The sequence below is a fragment of the Prionailurus viverrinus genome, chromosome C2 (assembly GCF_022837055.1).
Source record: "Prionailurus viverrinus isolate Anna chromosome C2, UM_Priviv_1.0, whole genome shotgun sequence".
Taxonomy (NCBI): Eukaryota; Metazoa; Chordata; class Mammalia; order Carnivora; family Felidae; genus Prionailurus; species Prionailurus viverrinus.
The window spans coordinates 62,727,316-62,752,668 of NC_062569.1; the positions used below are offsets into that span (position 1 = coordinate 62,727,316).

Consider the following 25,353-nt stretch of genomic DNA (forward strand, 5'->3'; position numbering starts at 1 on the left):
TAAGTGAGGAAGCAAAGAGACACTTCACTGTCCAAACTGGAGTTACATTTTGCATAGAGATCATGTTATATATGCAGATTATATAAACTCAGTTTATCTACTTAGCTCACGTCACCTTCCATAAGTCCCATATCCCATAGGGTAAAGATATGAATAGACCAGTGGACTCTAAACTGGGTCAAACAATAAGTGTTTTAAAATTACGAGCATATCCATTACTTATATAAAGATATATAGATACAGGGATCGATAAAATATTCTACTGTGATGTGTATTCACAAAGATAGGATAAAAAATAATGTACAAAGCATAAGAGACTCTTAAAAACTGAGAACAAACTGAGGGTTGATGGGGGGTGGGAGGGAGGGGAGGGGGGTGATGGGTATTGAGGAGGGCACCTTTTGGGATGAGCACTGGGTGTTGTATGGAAACCAATTTGACAATAAATTTCATATATTGAAAAAAAAAAAAAGAAAGAATGTACATAGGCATTCTAAGTATATGCCTGCTATACCCCAACAGATCACCCGCACAACCCCTAGTTTATACATGTTCTACTTTGAAGTCCCGTTGTTGGAGTAGGCATTTAGTTAGGTTCTTTTTTTTTTTAATGTTTTATTTTCTTTTTGAGAAAGAAAAAGAGAGTGAGCAGGGGAGGGGCAGAGAAAGAGGGGAACACTGGATCTGAAGCAGGCTCTGTGCTGACAGCAGCAATCCCAGTGCAGGGCTAGAACTCACAAACCCATGAAATCATGACTGAGATCATGACCTGAGCCAAAGTCAGAGGCTCAACTGACAGAGTCACCCAGGCACCCCAGTTAGGTTCTAACAGGATACCTAGAGGCAAGCAAGGAGGAAGTCGCGGCCAGGTATGGGGTAAGTCAGAGGCCTCTGCTACAGCAGCAGTCGACACAAAGCCTGATCAAACCAGACAGGCCCAAGACAGCAGATGACAGGAACCCCCTGACCAAACAAGGAAGAAAAATCACCATCCTCACCCTAAGTAATGAATATTCCACCCCTTAGTTAATAGACGTCAATAAAAGATAGAAACCTAACACTGCCCTCCCCGCCCCAGTATGTAGCGCTGTTTCTTTCTCTCTCTAAAGCTTGCCTGCTCTTACATCTTGAGAGGGTCCCTTCCCCTTTAATAAACTTCCCTGCTTGTGTTGCTTATCCACTGAGTCATGTGTCTGTGCTTGAATTCTTTCTCAGGACGAGACTAAGAACTTTCAGCGGATCCTTTGGGATGGGCTGGGTCAAGGCTCTAGGGCCCAGGGCCTCCCCAGTTCCCTGGCAACACCAGTCATATACATTGTTTTGCCCTTTGATAGTTATTTTTCTGGTGTGAAAAAACAATAGATCTGCTACTTTCGTACGGCATCTTACAGTTCATAAAACATTTTCATATACATTTTCTCAGGCAATCCTCACAAAGACCCTTTCCTCATTTTACAGATGAGGAATTTAAGTAACAGGAGTGCTCTCAAGTTCACCCAAATAGACTGTAGCTAAACTAGATTTGAAACCAGGGCTATCTTACAGATATATGACAGATTAAATGGGCTTTTATGTGCCAGTCTGGAAACCACACCACCACTTACAATATTACTTCTAAGGGAAAATGCTTTCTGAGTTCTAATTAACTGACTTGTAAAGGAACTTTCAGAATATAGTCTTCTCGTAAATTAAGAACTACATGTATTACATCTTTCCAAATAAATGTGTTTTCACACGGGATAATCTGAACCTTTTATTCTGTCCATAATGCCAAAGAGTAAATCATCTAAACATAAAGGCCCCACTAAACATGCTGAGATGTCCATGTTCCATAAGATTGTCAGCTCGTACTCAAGGCAGCATTTCCACCATTAGACATTCTCTTTACTTGTGTATTCAGTTTCATGCGCTACAATAAACAGACCACTTTCTTTTATCAGTGTTTAAGCATCAGTAAAATTCACTTGTAAGTATTATCCTTGTAAGAATTATGTTTTAGCTTTGGAAAATTCTCTTTTTCTCTCGAAGCCAAATCGTTGCACAAGCAAGATAGAAAATGTCTATAATGAATGGTGTTTTCGGTCCAGAAAGGTGGCTGGAGAAAGTAAAGTCTTGTAAGTTTTCTCTCTGCCAAGCAAAGTGAGCCAGACACTTAGACTTCTTTCAGGCTCCCTTGAGTCTTCTTGAACCCTGTTTTCTTTAGATTGCCAGCACTGATTAAACAATATTCTTACAATGCATTTTACTTTCAAAAAAATGTCTACCCTTTTTGGCCCAGTAACCTAACTCCTATGAATCTATTCTAAGAAAATAATTTAAGATGTATCAAAAACTTTTTAGGCATATGTATTTCATCATAATGTTATTTATAAAGTGGAAAAATAAAAAGCAACCTGAAGTTCCAACAATAAGGAAATGATAGATACACTTAATGACATATCACATACCAATTTAAAACGATGGCTACAAAAGCCATACAACGGCATCAAAAAGAAATGAAAAGAAAAGAAAGAAAAGCTTGTAATATATTAACTAAGAAATGCAGAATATAAGCTGTATATACAGTGTAATATAACTACATAAAAATATCATAAGAAAAAAAAACAGACTAGCAATAAATGGGACAAATGAACCAATATTTGGCTAGGGGTACTGGAATTAGCAGTGACTTCTTTCTTTTCTATATTTTCCAGTTTTCTCTGGTGTGGGTATATTATTTTTTATAATAAAAAAAGATTTCCTAAAACCTGGCATCTAATGATTTAGGAAGAATTCCCACAAGTCATTAAGAAAATTCAAACAGCTTATTTTTTTTAAAGGGAAAGGATATGTACAGATAGTTCAGAAAAGGGACCCTAAATAGGTATAAAATGAAAACATGTTCAGTATTTTCTGGTAATCTGAGGAATTTAAATTAAAATAACAAAACATAATTCTAGTCCACAATATGAACAAAAAATTAAGTTTTATACATTTAATTGTAGAGGTGTATGAACATTGGAACTTTCGTATACGGCTGATAGGAGGAAAAATTAGTGCAATCACTTTGAAGAGCAATCTGAAACATCCAATAAAACTGGAAAATGTAACATATATAAACTTTACACACTTACACATAAACATTACAACAGTGGTCATATGGCATTGTTCATAATAGTAAAAAGTTTTAAGCAATTTACATTTCCATCAATGGGGAAATAAATTGCTCTATTTTCATATGATAGAATATTACAAAGCAATAAAAATGAATGAAGTTAATCCATATGAAACATCATAGGTAAATCATAAAAACATAATACTGAGGGGAGAAAGGAGCTCAAAATAATATCAATAGTCAGTTCTATTTAAATAAACTTTCAAAGGAGACAAAATCATGCTATATTATAGTCACACATATTGTAGCAGTAGTATAAACATGTGCTTGGGATAGCTAAACACCAAATTCAGGATAATGAGAAGAACCCTGAAGAGGAAGAGATACAAATGAGATTTGAGGCTGGTGGTCCAGAGGACCTCAGTTCTAATCTGTAATGCTTGAAAAAAAAGAAAGAAAGAGAAAGAAAGAAAGAAAGAAAGAAAGAAAGAAAGAAAAGAAAAAAAAAGAAAAGAAAAGAAAAGAAAAGAGAAGAAAAAAGAGAAAATTACTTGAAGCCGGGTCAGCAAAGTAAAGCATTACTAGAGACAACCAGGTACATATTGCAGATACTCAGGTATCTATTCCTTTGTTCTCTTTTGGCTGAATATTTAATATAAAATACTGCAAAGCAATGATGAGCATCTAAAACTGACCCTTCATTCAAAAGAATGAGAACTGTCTTGCAAGAGTCCAAAGCTCTAAACGAAATCAACAGAGCTTGGATTCATAGAGAATGATCCAGCTCAGTAAAGTCCTTCGCGGTCTCTCTGGTGCTGCTTCCACTTGCTCGGTGGTATAGGACCTTTTAGAAATGCTGCTTCTGCCTTTGTATTTGGCAAGGGAAGTAAGGCAGGGGCAGCCCACCAAAAACAATCACAGTTCACCAAGTGGGGAAGCTTATTGCCAAAAACACTTAGGTTGTCATTTAAAGTGCTGTGGCCACATGAGTTGCTGTTTGACTGTGTAACAACATGGGTCTGGTACCTTAACCTCTCTGTCTCCTGAAAGATATGAATTTGTCCTACCCACAAAGACGTGGAGATGATGGGTGCTTCCAGAAACCCCAAGCTCTCCAGAAAGGAGCTATGCTTGGGAGGGCTAGGAGCTTCAGTGTCACAAAAAGACCTCCTCCAACACTCTAAAATCCATGCTTATCCCACAGTCCTGCTGCTAAGGAGGAAGAAGGATGACTGCTTTGAAAGGGGCCAAATGTGAAGTCCCTGCTTGTTCTTGGAGGCAACTATTATTCTTTTGTTCCAGCAGGGGGGGCACCCCATCAGACAAGCTAGAATCTGAAGGTAGCCGGCACAGGAGATATCACCCATCACACATTGGTCCTGGCCTGACAGACAGGGCCAGCAGGCATGGATGGTGACCAAGTGCACAACGACAATCTCACTCGCTCACAACAATACTGCCATCATGTGCAATTGCCACTGGCCTGCTCTGTCTCCAAACCCCAAAATAGCAGGTCACCCATTCAAACCAACTATCTGGATAATAGGAGATTTAGGTATTGACATATCCCATGTCTGGATCTACCACTCCCTTGAAGCTATCTCTCGAAATGGTAAAAGCAAAAATGGTAAAAGCAAATCTGTCCAAAATGTGTATTGTTTGACTCCTTGGCCATCTAGTCTGCATCTGGGGCACATTTGGGATGTGGCGCAAATCATGCTGAGAGATCGTTCCCCCTCCTCCCTGAATACTTCATGGGCTTTTCAGAATTCAGCTTGCAAATCATGCTTCATGCAAGGCAGTTGATTAGTTCCAGTGTGAAGGGCACTGGACAGGGCAATAAGTGGACAGCGGACGTAGTGATTCATAGATGGCTCTAAGAGTTGCAGGTGTTTTTAGGGCAGAATGAAAGAAAAGGAGGTTAAGTCAGTTCTCAAAACAGTCCTTCTATTATAAGATTAACCAGAATTACTTACAGTTATCATAGTCATTGAAGTCATTCAACATCAAGTACAGGCCCCTCTTCAGGGCATTCAGAACACTTTTCCCTTTTACAGTGCCCCCCTTTCCCTCTTTGGAGTGGCCCAGAAAAACAAAGACTGGCCAAGAGCCCCATCTAAAATCTTAGTTGTTCACTTAAAATTGGTTAGCAAAATGCACAAAAATGTGTCTTATAAGGAATGAGCTATTCAATTATTTCAAAAGAAAAAGAAATGTAGCTTTTCCAATAATAAGTAACTAGTAGTGTTGGAAAACTTGAAGAAAAACTGTAGAGTAAGTTGCAATGATCCTAGCCATACGGGAGAGAAAGAAAGAAAGAAAGAAAGAAAGAAAGAAAGAAAGAAAGAAAAGAAAGAGAGGGAGAGAAAGAGGGAGGGGGAGGGAAGAAGGAAGGAAGGAAGGAAGGAAGGAAGGAAGGGAGGGAGGGAGGAAGAAAGATGGAAGAAGCTTAAGCCTTCAGCTTAATTCTCATTATCTATGCTTGCTTAAAATTAACAGAGTAAAGAATCAGAATATAGGGGAAAAAACAGTTAAAAATATTAAAGAAAACCAATACATATATGCTTATTGGAATATAAAACACAAGTAAGCTATATATGTCAGAGATATATTTCCAAAATCTAATATATATATATATGTATATATATATATATATATGGGAGATATATATGATAGATAGATATAGATAGATAGATATAGATATAGATATATAGATACAGATATAGATACAGATAGATATAGATATAGATATAGATATAGATATAGATATAGATATAGATATAGATCTCCCATAATCCAGGTTTCCACTGTGTTAGGTTAGCCAAACAAGGTAAGAGTAATGTAAGTGTCCCCTAAAAATCCATTACTGAAAGCTACTTACATTAAATGAGTATTGGCTATATAAGTCCAAAAAAAAAGTTTTCTATTTGAATTATCGTATTGTTAAATACTTCATTTTTTCCTCTGAAAACTAAAATGTCTGGTATAATAAAGTTTCATACAAGAAACGCTCTTCATTCCATCTGAATGTCACCTCATTTGGAAACCAAACAAATCAACTTGGGAATCACACCTAGACACACAAAGCCCACTCCCAATCCCTGGAGAGATTTCACCTGCAGACAGGTGAACTCTAGTGAGGAATGAATATGAAAAATGACTTGCAAGAAGATTGGTACAAGAGAATGGGAAGAGCAAAGGGACAGTGTATTGGGCATCTTTTAAAAACGTACCTCTCCCTTTAAGATTCGATTATATATAGTCTTTACAGCCACCCCATGAGGTGCGCCCAGCTGTCCCCATTGGGCAGAGGAAGAAAGGGGAGCTAGCTGGGCTAAGTGGGCACCCATGCCCAGTGAGTCGGGGGAGCCAGGGTTTGAACTCTTGGAGCATAGGATCACCCTTCAATTCTGAACAACTGTGCCTAGCACAACACCTGGGGTGTGGTAGGCTTCTGATAAATGTTTGCTGAATGAATCTGACCATAAGATCTCCCCACTTAGGTGTGTCTAAAACCCGGCATCAGAAAGCCACTATGCGTCTGACGAGCAGTCAGCCCAGGGTGGGGTGAACTGGGTAAGTTCATCATTCATATCTTTTATAGCTCCAGCTGTCCCCTCATCTCCATTACTGCCCTTTTTGTCACCACTACCCTCCCCAGCTCTGGCCACCTGCCCACCATGGATTTGCTCTCCCAGTGTAGCTGCCAGCTTTGACAGGGTCCAAGACTGCTCATTTCTCACCCCACTTGCTGGTGGAGCTGGTAGCTATGCCCATATGGTGCCTGGGTGGCTCAGTGTGTTAAGCATCCGAATTTAGCTCAGGTCATGATCTCACAATTCATGGGTTCAAGCCCCACATCGGGCTCTGTGCTGACAGCTCAAAGCCTAGAGCCTGCTTCAGATTCTGTGTCCCCCTCATGTTCCGCCTCTCCCCCACTCATGCTCTGTCTCTCTCTGTCTTTTAAAAATAAATAAACATTTTTAAGAAATAATAAAAAGAAAAATTAAAAATAAAATAAAATAAAAAGAAAATAAAAAGAAAAAGAAAAGAAAAGAAAAGGAAAGGAAAGGAAAGAAAAGAAAAGAGAAGAAAAGAGAAGAGAGAAAAGAAGAGAAAAGAAAGGAAAAGAAAGGAAAAGAAAAGAAAAGAAAGGAAAAGAAAAGAAAAGAAAAGAAAAGAAAAGAAAAGAAAAGAAAAGAAAAGCACTGGCCTGACGTCAGAGTTGTGGACCAGCCATGGCTTCCATCCTTTAGCTATTTGAGATTACCCGGGCCCCAAGGAATCCTGGCTCCCCACTGACAGTGTTATTCAAAATCCCTCCAATTTGTAAGAAGCAAAATGTGAATATAGCTCGGGTGGTTCCCTTGGGCTATCACTCCTTGCATTGCTTTCATAGATGGGTTTTACACACAGAATTGGAATCCAGTTATTAGAAATATCTATAAGGGGCTTGTATTCTCTAACACGGGACCAGAAGACGTTGGTCACCTCTGGTATGCCTGCCACAAGTAGCCTGGAGAAGGGTTTCAGAAGGCAAAGACACAATGACTGTGGAAAGAAATGCCTGGACATGTGCCTCATGGCAGAGCCTGGCCCATCCAGCCTCCACCACAGGGTCCTGCCGCCCCCCTCCTCCCCCTTGCTCCCACTTCTGGGAGCTTCACGAAGCGCTTTCCCAGGTACTCCCTCTGCACTGGGGGTGTCAGTCCAGTTTTAAAATAACAATAATAATAGCAAAAGCAAAAACCACAATTTGCTGATAGCTACTAATTGCCAGGCACCCTGCAAGGTTCTTTACCTATTCTAACTTTCATCAGTGGTACTGTTATTTCCCCCAATTTACAGATGAGAATATAGGAAAGAGGTTTGATGATGAGCCTCCACCATTGAAAGAGTCAGATACCAATCCTGACCCTACTCCACCATGCAGCCAGCCCACAGCTCCCCCTGGCTGCTCAGGAGTCGGATCCAGGCCCCTGCCATGGTCCACCTTCTTTCCAGCTTGGACCTGAAACCCTCCTATATAACTGTCCCTTGTCCACTTATGCAGGTAAAAACCTAGCCAATCACTCTCCCTGGGAGTACAACTTCTATACCTTGCGTTTCTTAAGTTTGCATCCTACATGGTAAGGAAAAGGAACTTACACCCTGAGTTGAATTAGAGGCGGGCTCTGCTTTCTCATCCCATCCTGCACTGAAATCAGCCGAACTTCTCTGCATTCAGCTATCTCCTATTTGACACAGATCAGAGTGGTCTTCTCACTGTGTCTTGTGTCTCTGCCTCCGTTTTCAGGTTCATTTGGCCACCACAATAAAGAACACAGTGTGAATCAGGAGAGTCAAAATCCCAACCAAGACTGGGCCAGAGTCATTTTTCAGAGACACCAACACTAATAAAAGGGGCCACTGGGGCTCATCCAGTGCCCAAGTGCTTCACAAATCCTAGAAACAAACATCTGGAAAGAATCTCAGGAAGAGTTCTAGTCAACTGCCCATTTTAAAGACGTAAACTGAGGCTCAGAGCAGACCTGACCATTTTCCCACCACCCACATTCCCCTAGTTAGCACACAGCAGAACGTGGATTCGTATCAAAGACTCTCTTAACCCAAAGTTCAAGTATCATGCTACACATACACAATCCTCTGAGTTTATAACGTTAGCTGTTAAGTATTTATATTTGGTATTATTGCCCTAAATAACAGAAAGAGAGGAATAAAGCAACCCAAGTTTCATGGAATGGCAGATACAGGAAGGCCCTTGAAAATCATCATTAATAAAGAAACTGAGGCACAGAAGTATGAAAAGGTCTTCCTAGTAAAATCTAGCTAGCTGATGGCAGGGCGAGAGCTTAGACTCCAGTCTACAGACTCTCAGCTCAGGGCTCTCTCCATGATGCCCTAACAAAAATGTGCAGAGATATAGCCATTTGGTCTCGTTTTCTAAAATTATTAACTGCCAAAATACTTCATATTTCTTATATATTTTAGACAGTTAAACTGCACAACTACGAAAATGGCTGTATTCAGAGGTGCTATGATTATCTGGAAAACAAGTAAGGAGCACTCAGCCAACAACACAGAAGAAAATTAGAACGTGGGTTAAATTAAAAACAAACAAACCAAAAAAAGGCAATCACATATACAGCCATTCTCAGCTGGGTGATCAAAACTGGACAGCATCAAAGCTTTCATGCCAGGGGCGGCGTTGGAGCTGAAGGGCCTACGCCCTGGGGCAAGGCTCACAGACCTGGACACCAGCTCAGGCTTCCAAGCCTTCTCCCCCTCTGCCTCTGCTTTCACAGACCTCTTCCAAATCAGAGGCCACTGGGTAGGAGGGAGGAGCCGGTCTTGTTTTCTGTATAATAAAGATTTCCAGGGGCGCCTGGGTGGCGCAGTCGGTTAAGCGTCCGACTTCAGCCAGGTCACGATCTCGCGGTCTGTGAGTTCGAGCCCCGCGTCGGGCTCTGGGTTGATGGCTCAGAGCCTGGAGCCTGTTTCCGATTCTGTGTCTCCCTCTCTCTCTGCCCTTCCCCTGTTCATGCTCTGTCTCTCTCTGTCCCAAAAATAAATAAACGTTGAAAAAAAATTTTTTTTTAAAAATAAAGATTTCCAGAGGCCAAAGAATGGAACTTCTATTCTTATTCTGCAGAAATTGATTTCTTAATATTTTTAACAAACATACAAACAAAAAAAATTTGCAAATGTACACAAAGCCCCCTTGTGGAAGTATATTTTAAAACCATTTGAGGACTTGAGTCTCAGAGAGGGAGAAATGATGGCATTCATGATATTTTAGGCTCCCTGTGGGCTGATCACCATGAGAAGAGTATGTGCAGGTATCTGACTTCGGCACCAGGGACCACTGGCCAAACTGCATGACTCCTGGACTATCTTTGCACAATAATAGAATCCTTTTTTTCCTTTTCCTTATAGCCACACACACAAAAAAAAAAAAAAAAAAAAAAAAAAGAAAGAAAAAGAAAAAAAAAAGGCCCCAACATAAATCTTGGCAGATTTCATCCCATTTTAATTCCAAGGTGCTTTTATGGGGTTCCTGGGTGGCTCAGTCGGTTAAGCGGCCGACTTCAGCTCAGGTCATGATCTCACGGTTCATGAGTTCCAGCCCCGCATTGGGCTCTGTGCTGACAGCTCAGAGCCTGGAGCCTGCTTTGGATTCTGTGCCTCGGTCTCTCTCTGTTCCTCCCCCACTTGCACTCTGTCTCTCTCAAAAATAAATAAAGATTAAAAAAATAAATTCTATGGTTCTATGGTGTTTTACTTTTTTTTTTTTTAAACTTTCTGGGAGAGAATACCTTTGCATCTCCCAAGACAACAGAATCTTTTGAACTAATAAAAGCCATACTGATTCTAACCTGTAAGTTTTTTTCCCTATGGAAGATTTTTTATTTCCTTCCAGAAAATAATAACAATTAAAAACATCCTCTGAAAATATGTTAAAGACCACATTGAGATAGAAATGAAATAAAATGCTGCATGTTGTATATTTTTTAACTCAAAGAAAAACTTTTTTGACTTTCATGATGTGCATATGGCCATTAATTTCAATGTCATATTATGGTTTTTGGCTGAACAGACAGTATGTATGTATGTATGTAAGCAAACAAAACAAATGCATTTTGTATTCAAATTTATACAACTCCATACATTTTTATGCTGTTTATTTGAAAATTAATTTTGGCTTAGGCCTCAGAGACAGCAAATGTTGTCAAGATTTGAGGGCTACCTGAAAAGCCTTGGGGACAGCATTACCCTTATGCATAAGAAACAGCAAAATAAAATAAAAATAAATGAATTTCCAAATACGTCATGGCTAATCCCTTGAGCTGACCTACAAATGAATTATGGAGGTTTTGCTACAGGACTGAGTAGATCTGGTGATTTCACTGAGAGATTTATCTTATTTTCCAACTTATTTTCATATCTTATTTCCTTTTCTTTTAGAATTAGACTGTAAATAAAAAGGCTAAGACTGAATGAAGCTCCCTTTCACGGACCCCATACTGGATTGATAAATTAAAACGGTGAGATGAGTTTTGTATGACCCATCCTCGAGGATTTGGGAAATTTAGCCGATGCAAAACAAGGCATTAATTTGGAGAGGCCTAGCTACTTACAATGCTTAGTGTTCTGACAATGATGAATGGCATCATTCCAAGCAAATGGTAATTTCACTTTTTGTGACAGTACTTTAGAGCAAAACCGACTTTCTTCACACAAAGAATTTGCAATCCTATTGAATAGAGGCAGTACCTGAATATCAGAAGTCCGTCATTGTTTAAGTATCATCTGATATTCTTGATTGGCTTCAGACTGAAGGTTGGAGTTGAATTAGGGAGAACGGAGGTTAAGTCCTAACCTTGAAAGACTTAGCAGCCATTGAAACACTGCCTTTGGGCACTTATTGGCCTGTATTTATCAAAAAAACTTTTCAATTCAATGAGGGGAGGGAGAAAACACAAAACTTGTCACATTCATCAAGTGAAGCCACTGGAAAGACATCTACAGAACACCCAAAAAGCATAATCTTTCCGAAGCGCTGATAGAAATGGTAATTGGATGGGTCAGGGAATAATACAACCAAAGCAGGGGCAATGCAGAATATCACGAAAAAATCAAGGTCAAAAATAAAAGAACAGATCCTTTTTAACTTGCGAAAAACTTACACTTGGCCTTTGTACTCAGGGAAAAATATACCTGTTGCTACCCGTAATTTACGTCCTCACAAAAGCCTCCCAAAAAGAACCTTTGAACATAAAAAACCATTAAAGACCCTCGTTCTCACAGCCCGTAGGAAAGCTTCACCTTAATATTGGCTCCATCAAAATGTTTTCTGAAAGCAAAAAAAAAATTTTTTTTAAAGAACAACTAAAAGCAGTAACTCACTTTCTAAATCTAACCCATTCATCTTTCAGCAGGGAAGGTATGTCCTGGGGAGGGTGTATTGAATACATTTAAACACTTCCCTGAGAGACTGAAGAAAAAAAAAACAAAAAACAGACTCTTGGAGGACTGGCAGAGAAAACCAACATTGTACCCAAAAGAGGAACAGACGTGATGAATCATAAAGTCTTGATTACACGTCTTCCTGCCTTCTTTGCTAATGAGCTAATATCAGGGCAGAGCCAAATGACACATGTAAACAGATGAGCCGTCTGGGATGCCACATTGTCCCATTTTTATCTTACACAAACACCTCTGCACTGGACTTGGAAGGATTTTTGGCACAACGTGGAAACCTGATACTCTGGGCTACATCCAGCTCAAAAAGGAAGGGATCTGGTGAAATGGCGTGTAGTTCAGCTTGGTGGAAGTGTGCGGATGCAGGTGTCTCCTTACTGACAAAGATATCGGTTAAGGGAGAAACAGTCCCTGAAAAGACGGCATCTGGGAATATCCTTGTCCTGGGAAATAAAGCAAAACATCCCTAACACCTCCTTAGATAGGTTCTCTAAAGAGTTAAAAAGAAACCGTCCAGCTCTGGCATTTCCCTGTAAACTGTACAAATTTACTGATGGGCAAGAAAAGATGGCGTCATTTGTTAATTTGCAAAATTCTAAGGTGCCTGTATACCCACTTCTATTAATCCAGAAATTCGACTTTCTACATTAGACTTCCACAGTGATGTAAGGAAGGAGATGGGGTTTATGATTTGTGCTGACAGAGCCACATCATATTTTAGGGAGATGACATCGCTATTGATGGCTCCTTCTAATCTATTCCCAGTAATATGCTCATCTGTATGTTTTCCCCGGGCACCAGAAGAACAATCTCCAGTCCCTAAAACAGTATGTCATTTCTTTCCACAAATCTCATATGCACATATATTATTATTATTTAACGTTTATTAAGTACCAACAGTATGCTAGGCACAGTAGACATAGGGGGCCATAAAAACATATTTAACGCATCAAAAAACACAATAAAAGGACGCTGTGTTTGTGACAGAAGACAATAAAAATCTTTGCAATTCATGGTTCAAGATGAAATGCACCCCAGGTCCCAGAGCAGTCTTGGTACAGCACGACATATCAAAAAAAAGGTATTAGAATTTTCACTCAGAGTAAGGGAGGTTATGCATACTTTACGATTAAACGTGGCCTTCCTCGACTTTGTAATGTTCTACAACAAACAATGAATTCTCTAATGGCAAAGCATTAATTACTTAACTATCAGGTTAAACCTCAACCCTCTGCATCATCTCCAATACATAGGTATACTCTGGATCAAGCACCGTGGTAGGCGTTTAAAATGCATTTCTCAGTATAACAGTTGGGTACGCAGTTATTTACTTTACTGAAACTCAGAAAGGTTAAGTATTGCACCCACAGTCCATGCTCAGAAACCACTGTCAACTTTCCTAGAGTTGCATCTAACACACACACACACACACACGCACGCACGCACGCACGCACGCACGCAGAGTTGAAGAATGATAAATGCCATCCACAATCTTGGGGGTTTGGAGTTAACATAATATCAAATAACCAATTGAACATGTGCAGACACAGCATTAGCTTGGTCAAGAAAGAGGGGCTGAGGGTCTCAACTTCACTTATTAAAGCTTCTTTAGTCATGCTTTCGTATAGGGTTGAAAGCATGAACTCTGGAGCCAGATTTTGTGGGTTTGAATTCTGGTTCTACCAATTCTTAGCTGTGTGCCTCTAAGCAAGTTAATTACTATTTCTGTGCCTCAGGTCCCTCATCTGTTAACAAGATACGAGAAAAATAATGGTAATTTATTTCACAGACTTATCATGGGGCTAAAATGAGTCCATGTAGAGAAAAAGCTTAGCACAGTGCCCAGTACATAGTAAGTACTTCAAAAGCTATAATCTCATTAAAGTCCTAGCACTGAGAAACAGATAATGTGCTGCTTTTTGGGTAAAAAGACAATGTTACTCCATGAATAAACCATGTGCTGCAAGATGCTTTTCTATTAGTAAAAACAGACTTACACTAGCCATCCAACTAACTCCCTTCAATCCATCATGAACTTAAGGGAATCTACAAGACAACTAGCTAAGAAAGACTCCACAAAGTTGGCTTTTCCATGGCTCACCTTCACTGAACTGCAGACAGATGGGCTGAGGGTTCACAAAAGACAAAACCCGTAGTGTTAGGCCCTTTGGAGGTGTTATGAATGACTGAACAATGAGACAGTGCTTAGAAGTTCACAGAAGGCAACTGAGGGTTCAATTTATGGATTCATAATCTTCGTTGAAATCTCTGCAACTCTCAACAATACATGGACTAATTTGTATATTTTCCCTGTACTTTCCACTTCCTCCCCGTTCTGTAATGGAAATTTTTCTGCTTGCTATTTCTACAGAGGTCTCAGAGAAGACAGAAGAAGTAAACATCACATCAGGTAATAGGACCTGTTGCTTCCCATGCAAATGATAGCTTTAGTTGCAGAAAAAGTCAAAGTTAATGACTAGATTCAGTTTGGGGGATTATCAGTCAACATCAATAGATAATGCATTCCTTAGTCAAATTAGGATGAATAATCAAAGCTTCGGTATGAGTGAGAACAATCAGAGCCTATGCTGGGTACAAAGAAAGGAGGATTATTGTTTTCTAATATTGATGTTATTGTCATAAATATCAAGGGCTTAGACAATTAACTGCCATAAATTAAGGGCATTCTAAACTACAAGACTTGCCCGTTAACAAGTATATAATAATTGCTTTTTTAAAATTTAAAAATACACCATATGAACTTGAAATCACAAAGTACGAATTTTTTAAATGACCTTACTGTCAGTATTTTCTTGAAGCTCAGTCACCCAGTGAAAATTAAAACCTCATCAGAACGACTTCAGTGATACAACTCAAGATACTTGAGGAAATTACTATGGAGCACAGAAATTTTCTTAGGCTTTCACACCTTTCCCAACCACTTATTTTCTAGAGGGATATGGCCTTCTTTTTGTAGCTCTAAGCTTAAAAGTGGTGCCTTTTAATTACACACAGACTAATAAAGCAAGACATATTTAAATGTAATTTTGTAACCTGTACCCACAAACTCAAGACTGGGGATGATGAAATGCTGCTAAAATTATCCTTATCCAGTAAAATTTATTGCAGCGATGAAAATCTTGACATCTATTCCAAAGTTCAAATTAAACTTCAGCGTAATACAGTAGCCTGAGTTAGACCAAAGTAAATAAGCAATTATTTATAGTAATTGTATGTGTGTATTGCATGTATTTAACTTCCCAGAAGAAGTCAGTAAACCCACATTGTGGGGACCGCTGAATTAATTACGAGCTCACATAAAAGAGTACAATGATCTCAGTGATCTCTTCAACCATCTCCGCGCCCATCTGCCTGATACCCACCTGTCTGGTTGCGTTTTCACTTAATCACATATCACGGCATCAATATTAACTTCGGATTTGGGTAAAACCATTGCTGTTTCCCAAGATGTTTGCCCCCTACTAAACACAGACCGGAGGGGAAGTGTTGAAAGCTCCGGCCATATTTTTCCTGTAATGTTGGATACGAGTCCCAGCTGCACAACATTGTATGTTAATAACCATTATTTAATTAACAGATGAAGAAGGCCTTTTGAGCTGCTCTGGCAGATTTTGAACTTGATCTTCTATCATTTGATGTCATGCAAGACCAGATAAATGACAAGTCTCTCGAGAGTCTGCAGAGCCCCTTTAGAACAGCTGCACAGTCTTCTCTCTTCTTTGCAGCAGGTTTTCTCACTTAAGAAAAAAACACGCTTCATTACATCGCCTCTTACTTGAGCTGCAAGGGTCTATTCAAGGAAGATAAGCCTCTTAGAAATGAAGTAGCGTTGAATTTAGGTTTTGAGTGACAGCAGGAAGATTTATCCATTCAACAGACAATACCGCTTTCTCTGCATTAATCTAGGAGGCGGACAATGATCTGTTTTTAGGCCTCATCTCATCTCTTTCCCACAGCAGAAGGTGATTAGAGTTAGGGAGCTGGGGCTGTGAAAGAAAGCTCCAGCACTATCTCTCCAGCCCTCCTGCTTCCTGAAGCGGTGAGAGGGAGCCCCTAGGCCAAGGGCACCAATCACAGACTCACAGCAAGGATACGATGCTTCACTGTTGGGAAACCGAGAGGCCACAGGTGAAGGGCTGAGTCCAGTAACCAAAAGGGTAAACCATTATTGTTAACTTCCCAAAGAGACAAAAAAGCACAAAGCAGCCCTTTCATGAGCGAGAGCCCTGAAATTCTTCCTGGCAGGGCCCAAATAAAAATGTTAGGGATCCTCTGACTTTACATGATAGTCCACTGCTATCCACAGGTGAGGTTCAGCGAAGTCCCACATCAGCCGATCTGCAAACAGCAGTCTGGAGAGTAGGAGGCGAAGATTCGGCTCGACAGGCACAACAGCAGTGCCACCCAAAATGTGAGTGCGTGTTTACACAACAGAACCATCTCATCTCACCTTTTATATCCAGCTTCTGCAACTCAACAGGGGCTTCCACAAAAATCCCCACACCCCAATTATTAATTTGGAGTGTCCTTCTCTGCCAAGCCCTGGGCACAGAGCCCACAGTGAGCAACTTACAGGCTTGCAAGTGACCCACAAGGATATTAAACTGGAGTCCAGCATCAGAATCCCATTTTATAGGCAATGTCTGGCACTATCCTCACTCCGTGTGGGAGGCTTGCCACTTTATTAGTAGAAATCTTTGCTTACACTTTGTGGCACATAAATTGATGAATGGACTTTAGAGTCAATGTGGTGGCTTAAAACCATGCTTCCGGTTTGGGACGTGTATATTTTTATTTGAGCTGCAAACATAAGAATGCTGCTGTCACATCATGAAATCCAGAGATGTGTTTTGTAGACCACTCACCATCTTGTTCCTTTTTCCTTCAGCTCACCCTGAAGGTATCTATCTAACTATCAAATATCTACAGATAAACACATGAAATATAATGTTCATCTCCCATTACCCTGAAAGTACCCCTGCATCAAACTGATCGAAGGTGGGCCCAAGATCTACAACCAAAGATTATGGAAAGCAAGTACAAAACGAAACGCTTTTGCATGGTACCTATTTTCCTGGAAAGGCCAGGAGAAACTCTCGTTCAAGTGTGAGTAATTAATTAAGTTAGTGAGTAAGTAAGCAGAGTGAAAGTCACAGACATTACCCAGAATTAGATCAAATTGTCCCAAATGACTCCTAAATTTAAGAGCAGATTGTGTGTTCTCTAGAAATCAATATAGAGTCATCACATTTTGACATTTCCTATTGTTAAATTGTGTTTTGTTTTGTTCGGTTTTTGCAAAATGTCATATTGACATCTAGAGACTTCCGTGACATTCACCCCACATGACGTTGGAAATATCTGTTTGTCGATGTTAAAGCTACTGTAGCCAGCCAAACATGGCGGTGCAGGATGTGACCCACGTTTTAAGACTTCTGGGAACCCAAAATCCAACACCTAAAGAGAATTCCGAGGGGGGAGGGAAAAAACCCAGACCCCTTTGGAAATCCCACATAGCGTGACAGCACAGTGGTTATCCTCACTTAGCGGACAGTTCTTCAGAAAAGCAGTAGTGATTCAAAATAAAAGACAAAAGCAGCACCAAATCACTGTTATTCTCATATTATGAAAATGAGTCTCAGGAAAGACGGTTTTATTCTTATGACCTCTGGGCCTCAAATTCCTTAAAATTCATCTCCCAGCACTGTTATAGATAACTCCTTTTCACCCACTGCTTCCATAATCAAAAGTTGACCTCCCAGGTGGGAAAAAAAAAAAAAAAGCAAATTGCCTCCACATCAAACCCTACCTAATGGACCTAATCAGCACCTACTCTGATAGTCCTTATTTTCTTCTTTCTTTCTTTCTGCCCCATTTTCCCCCATTTTAATTACCGAAGACTTCTGTTTTAGAGAAATCCCTAATTGCTTCATTTTGAGATGTTATGTTTAACCTCAGGAAATGGTGCTATAAGACCTGGCAAACAGCTTTCTGGTTGTTTCAATCAGTACCAGATTATGAAGTCCAGCCGAGTAAGAACCCTATTCATTTTCTTGCCCTGTCATCTTGATCTTATTTGAATGTCTGGGGAGCTGGAGGTGCTTAGCCGGCCCTGGGTTTCAGGAGTGGGGGGCGGGAGCACCAGGGAGAGCTATGTGATGTGTTAGGGACACTGAAAGTTTTCATTTTGACTCCTTAATGAGAGCGACCTTTGACATGGGCTGATGAGTTCCATGCTTGTCCTGGTGTGCTTTTTGAAAACATTTGACACTGGTCACAGGTCTGACAGGGATATGACTAATGAAGTCGTGGTATAAAAATAATGGGCTGCAATTGCAAGTCATTTGCATGAAACCAAACTCCTTAAAAACTTGTCTCTGTTCACTTTCTGTTTTCTAAATGAGTCAATAATACGAATCAGATGGCTTGAAGGCAAGAGACTCCCAAATATTCCTTCTCTAAGTTTGGTAAATTAGTTGGCATTTGGTGCAATTTTTGTTGCCTTGAGGCCTGGTTTAAATTGGACTGTAGTTACTAAATTGCTAGGGCGATTGCAGAATGTGTAGGATAATACATAATACCTTGTTTTTCTTAAGCGTTTCGTCAGAGAGCTTCTTGTGAGGTCAAGGGACCCAGACAGCTCTTTGCAGGGAATATCAACTGGGAGTAAGCAGAGAAGAAATGGAAGAAAGGGGGAGGGGCAACCAGGGAAGGGGGAGAAAAAAGAAGAGACAAAACAAGATCAAGACAGAAAAGAAGGCAACATGAATTTACGTTCAAAAATGTAAAGAGGAGAAAGAGCAGGAAAAAACAGTGAAAGGGAGAGAATAGAAATATGAACGCAGAGTGAGGGTCACAGGGAAATGGGGAACGGAAGGAAGCTTTGAAAGACAGAAGCCTGAAAGAAAAAGCTGCCATTTCTAGTTCAGTTTATCCTATAAAACTGTACGCCACTTATCTTTACAGAGTGCTAAGCATCCACCAGACAACATTCTGGGCTTCACACCCTCGGGGGACTCTGTGTCACCCGGCCTAAGTCCCCGATGGTTATCCTTTCTCCTGTAGCTCAAAATTCCCTCCATCGTGGAGAAGCTTTCAGTGAAACCCCGTCACCATTCGATCAGCTGTAGCAGAGGCAGCAGCCACGAGGAGGCCCATTGCACAAGTTCCTTCTAGAGCCTTCCTCCTGTGTGGCTTGTCATTCGTGATTTAAACACTTGGGATTTTCTTTACGATTTGTCAGTTTCAGCACATCTATTTGGGGTGTCATTTTGCTCACCTGGTGTATATGACAAAATTAAATATCACATGTCCCTAAACTTAAATAAAAAGAAATACAAATGATTTACAGATACACGCACGTGCAGCGAGAGAACAAATGAATAAAAGAAACGTTGTTTGGCACAGAGAAAAGCATACACACAAGCTTGGAAATGAACCAGCTCTGGTTGCTCTGCAACCTTGGGAAATTTTATTAATCTCATTGAGCCTCAGTTTCTTTAATCACAAAGTGGAAGATTAAAAGATTATGTCTTATAAAGTACCAGCAAAGTAGCTCGCATTCCATGAGTGCCCTGAATGAATGAAAGATAGAATGAATAAATGAATGAATGAATGAAGTAGGAGTAGAAATACTCTTTCTTGTGTCTGCCCTTCAAGAAACTATTTCTAACCTTCTGTTTCTCCATAAAGCAATCGAAAACAATCCTACTGCTGAACATGCAGGAATAGAACACACACATAATTCCACAAACTAACCTCATTGCACTTGTATGTTCTACTCCCCAAAACCTGAAATCCAAACAACTGACAACTGACACATATGCTCTCCCTCTCTCTCTCTCTTTTTCAAATCGACCATCATATTTCAGATCTCCACACATCTTAGATCAGTACATATCAGCCCTATCTCCTGTATTTATTCCTTCTAAAGATGCACAAACTGAGAACTAAGGCCCATAGTTGTCACTTGATAATATTCAATATTAGCAAATACTTTAAAAATCAAATTTTTTGACAAATATTTTATTGTAGACTAATTCTTAAAAAATTGACCAATTATGGTTACTTTCCGGTCATTAGAATTGGCCAAATTCTGGTCACCCCAAACCAAATTATTCTAGATATATATGCATTTACTCTATGGATTCATGCTTAGCAGGTCAGTAAGTTAAATTATATTCACTTTAATATCGTTTAACATTTTTAATATAATATTAATGAGGATCCTGAGCCCATAAGCACATTTTGTTATTGGTTGCTAGAATAAAGATGCAGAAGATATTCTTATTCTAGAAAGCAAAGCTAACATTGAAAGACAACAATGAACTTTAGCATAGACTACAAAAAAATTGAGGAGTTGGTTTCTGAGAACAAAAGATGAAGTTTAATAGAGTCAGATTGAAGAAAATGAAAGGAAGTTTAGGGAAACCTGAGACAGCTCAAAAAGAAGTTTAGGGACTTGAGCACACTTCCTGTTGAATTTGCAGATACTACTGGTAAGCTGCTGTCCATTTCTAAAGGAAGTGGGATTTAACAACTGGCAAAACATTAGCAAGTGAGAAGTCACTCTTTCTCTTAAAGTCAGTAATGCTAAGAACCATGTGAAGTACTCCACACAGCCCCACATTGTATTTACATTTTAAAGAATGAAAATGAACTGAAATGAACAGTAAGAAGCACTAACAGAATGAAAAATAGATCCTAAGAGGAAAAGACAAAAGCAATTCTAGCTTTTACCCCCAGAAAGGGATAAAGAACCAAGTGTGAAAGGATCTTACAGTGATGCTGACTGGTTATCCTCATTTCCATGGATTATCGAATAAGAGGAAATGGGAAAATGGACCAAAAATTTTTTAAATCTTCTTGACAGTAATAAATACAAGAATGTTATTAAATATTGGAATAGATGGCCAATAGAGGTTATGGGTTAGAAGACTTAGAAATCTTTTTAAAAATGGGAGCAATGACCATCTGTCTTCTACAGTTTGTGTCTTTACCTGCCTGGAGGCCAAATACTGAATCATTACCAAATGTATGATTCTATTATCGCAGAGATTGATGTCATTACCCCTGAAGTTTAATGCATGGGAATGGAGTAGGTAATGGAATAGTGTTGAATTGAAGACTTAAGGATGGAAGCAGATGATGATGGAATATAAGTCTAGCATTTAATTTCTCCAAAACCCCACAGAAAATAATTCCATTAAAAAAAAGCTTGTTGAAGTTCTATTTTGTATTTTACTTATGTGTGTACATGGTTCATTTCCTTTATCAAACCATAAGCTTCTTGAAGGCAAGAGACATATATATTCATTTTAGTTTCCCCTCCCTAGCCCCCGACCCCCTACTCAGAGTCCCTAACACCAGGGCTGAGAGCCAGGTGTTACTATCAGACCTACAGTCACGGTAAAGTTGCACCTGCCAGTGTCCTGTCTGGTTTGGTGCCTAGGCTCCAGAGGTTAACTATTTTGAATATCATCCCTACCCAACCCTTTCTGAGAGTGAGATCTCATGAGAACAGGAAGTTTTATCTGCTTTGTTCACTAATAAATCCACAACACCTAGAATAGTTTCTGATATATGGTCAGTACTTAGTTAAATGAATCGCTGATATTCAATATCTTTGTTGAGTGCAGTTTAGGAATACCAGTTGTTGTTTTTTTTTTTTTAATTCACCCAAAGAGAAAAAAAAATGTTAAGAACATTCTCAGGTGGTTCTGTATCCTTGTATGCAAACCCACACTAATTCTAACTTTTTTTGTCCTCCCTCTCCCTGTTATATTCCTATGTAAGAACATGTACAACAAACAAATTTCACCATCGTGTTTCAGAAGAGAGAAAATGTTTACGTAAAACCAATAGTCCCACACAGAATAATTACTTCAAGTCCTACTTTTTTATATTTTCATTTCAAAAATTTCCAAATATTTATCTAAATCAGTAAGTAGTCTCAAAGCTACAGTGCTCTGTGCATTTCTCTGCCAGTAAAATAGGAGTGAGAATATTTGATCCCCAGGAGGAAGACATTGTGAAAAACCACAGAATTTTGTAAATATACTATTTATTCTTAAAAATTTTAACATTGTAAGCCATACTGTGTATCTGAATTTCTCCTTTTATTGTTCTCATGCCCTTATATTTTAAGCATCCAATGCCAAAAATTAGTTTTCCATCTGGTTAGCATAATTTATTTATAGCCTTGGGCGCAGATTTGCAATGTAATGTAAATAACAATACTATTTTGCATGGCTATTGTACCTCTGGAAACTCTTTACTGGCATTAATTTTCACAACCCTCCTTAAGGAGTAGGTGAACACTGATATTATTAAGTCTCAGGCTAATAAAATCTGGCTTGAAGAAGAGCATATTTGCAAGAAAGTTTTAACTTACCATTTGTCAATTCACTGTTTCACTAGATCTTGTGTTTCACTAGATCTCAAAAAAAAAAAAAAAAAAGCATTTGCCTCGTAAGATCCCTGAAGAACATATCATTTCAATTTAGATTCTTCTCTCAACCAGGCAGGAGGCTGAGTTCTATTTGTTTATCTGTTTTCTAGATCTCTATGTCTACAGCACACCAAGGCTCAATCTGACCAGATACATTAAGTGAAATTACTCGGTTTATTCAGTTATTAAAGCAGTAAGATCTGACAACACTCTGTACCCTGGATTTTCAAAACGGCTCCCCATTTACTGAGCACCAGCAGTCATCGGCATTGCTGCAGGAGTGGCAGAAGAAGTTGGAGCAGTGGCAGTGGTAAAATTTATTGAACGCTATATGATAGTTCTTGTTCTAAGCGCCTTTTACATATTATCTCATTTAACTTTCCCAGTAACTTTGTAACATAAGTGCAACTATTATCCCCTCCTTTACACATATGGAAACTGGGGCAAAAAGAGGTTAGATAATTAATTGCCCAAAGTTTCACAACGAATAAAAGGTGGAATCGGCAGTCCACAGCCTGAGACCCATATTTATTGAGCATTTATTTTTTGTCAGGCACTTAACAATGCTTTCACTGTCCAACATTTCCTAGAGCAGAGCAATGACCATCCTGTATTTTAATTCAGCAATGTGTACCCCCAAAAAACCTGGAATTGCCCAAAGCTTTCTGAAAAGTCGCTTCTCTTACCTAAAACAGTACATACTGGGAAAATAGTAGTACAGACTTTCTTGACATTGTTAAATGCAGCATGGATTCTGCCAGAGAGATTGTGGCTTGTTATAACATGGAAACCCACACACGGACACACATCCACACACAATCACCTGTTGAATTGGTCGATTCAAACAATCAGCAAGTGCAATGAGGTTGGGAAAATCAGTCAAACCAGTTATTTGACACCTTGCAGAACAAAAAGAGAGAGGAGAAGAGATCCAAATGCTTGTTGAATCTCATTTTTAACTTTTTAATATCCTGTGCTGGAAACATACAAAGGCCCAACTCTAGAGCCCATAAAATATTGAGGAGGAAAATGTAAGGACAACAGATACATCTTTTGTTTTTAAAAGATTTATTTAGTTTTGAGGGAGAGAATGCAAGGGGGGGGGGAGGGGCAGAGAGAGGGGGGACAGAAGAGCCCAAGCAGGCTCTGCACTGACAGCACAGAGCCTGATGCGGGACTTGAACTCACAAGTCATGAGATCATAGTCTGAGCCAAAGTCAGATGCTCAGCTGACTGAGCCACCCAGGTGCCCCCAGATACAGCTTCTAATGCCACTTGGAGACTTTATCAATCTGGTTGCAAAGAATTACATTGCATACCATCATAGCTTACGGCTTCATGGAACAAAGCCTTTCTGCTCCATCTCCTTGTCCTTTCTCTTTGAAAAATTCACTTCGCTATTTGCTTACCGAGTCCTATTATTCACCTACCAGGAAAAAATATCACATTTAAATTAATCCCTTTCACCAAAATTAAATACTGGCCTTAAAGTCCAGTTCCAGAAGTAGCCAGGGATAAATATAAGACCCATGCATTTCCAAATTAATTTGTTAATTTAATTGGCACAATTCAAACTGTTGCTCTCTATCAGTTTTATTGTAGTTGCAGAAACCAGGAAAAAAGTTATACACGAATCGAAAAGGATCTTTATATATATTCAGCAAAATAAAATTACATAAGGACACCTAAATGTGCTGAGTATCTTTCATCTTTGAAGCAGTTGCTCTATCTTCTGTATAATATTGTGGTTTTCAACATAAGCACTCATTTCATCAAACAGCAGAGTAAATAGCAACATAAAAACATAGGGTGACTCACTGCTCATAGATAATGACTTCCCCAAGGCTGCAGTGGCTTATATACCTTTCTTCGGCAATTCCTTTTGGCATGTTGTTGTTTGTTTGTTTGTTTGTTTGTTTTTCATTTTTCCATAGAGATTTTGTGGGAGATTTTTATTTTGTTTTGTTTTTATTCTTTCATGAGCTACAAAATTATGTGGCTCTCCCCTTGCATGATTCCTCCCATTAAAAGTTCTGCCATCCCGTTAGGCACATAAGTGACATGTTCACCGGAGTTCAGGGGTGAAGAGAACTGAATTTCAAAACCACACAATTTATGTGGAAATGAAGTACATTCCTTGCTTGTTTCTGTGTCAGACATATGGGAAGACTGTGTGTATAATAGGCTGTTTGATTTGTGTGACGGAGAGATTTTTTTTTTTTAAGCCCTCTGTAGAAAAAAAAAAAAAGTCGCACTGATTTCTAGGCTCATCTATACTTCTTTTCCTGTATTTTATGTGGAAACATTTTAGAACTCACAGTTTCCATATTAGGTACGTTTTCCACAGTTAATTAATCCTGCTTTCCCACATGACAAATGACCCTATCTCATAAAAGGGCACATTGGCAAGCAAGGATTGAGTCAAAGAAGGTATTCTTTGATATTTGTATATGATAGGTTTTTTTTTCTTTTAATTTGAAAACACTGGACCCTCAGAGTAGAAAAGTGTAGTATATGTTCTACAGAGAAGTAAATTTGGGCATCTTTTATGTAAATGAAATGCATGCGTTCATTTCTCTTTCTTTAAGAACCACAATGCCCAACTGGGGGAAGTGGCGTAAGTACAAGTGTTTTATGCCTAGATTTTTAGGTATGCCATATCTTGTGCTCTCAACTGTGAAAATTCAGAAAATAAACCCTACTCAAGTAGCTGTGCAGTAGCATTTGAAGTTGCCAATACAAATGACCCTCCTTGTTCTTCCTCCCAAATCTCCAAGTTTGGGGGGAAAAAAATAAACTCCATATT

General features: G+C 39.3%; 1 protein-coding gene across 9 annotated transcripts in view; it reads right to left on the reverse strand.

Moving 5' to 3' along the window:
- Positions 1-25,353, reverse strand: part of MECOM (MDS1 and EVI1 complex locus) — a 562,536-nt gene that overhangs the window by 459,242 nt on the left and 77,941 nt on the right. The window lies entirely within an intron of this gene.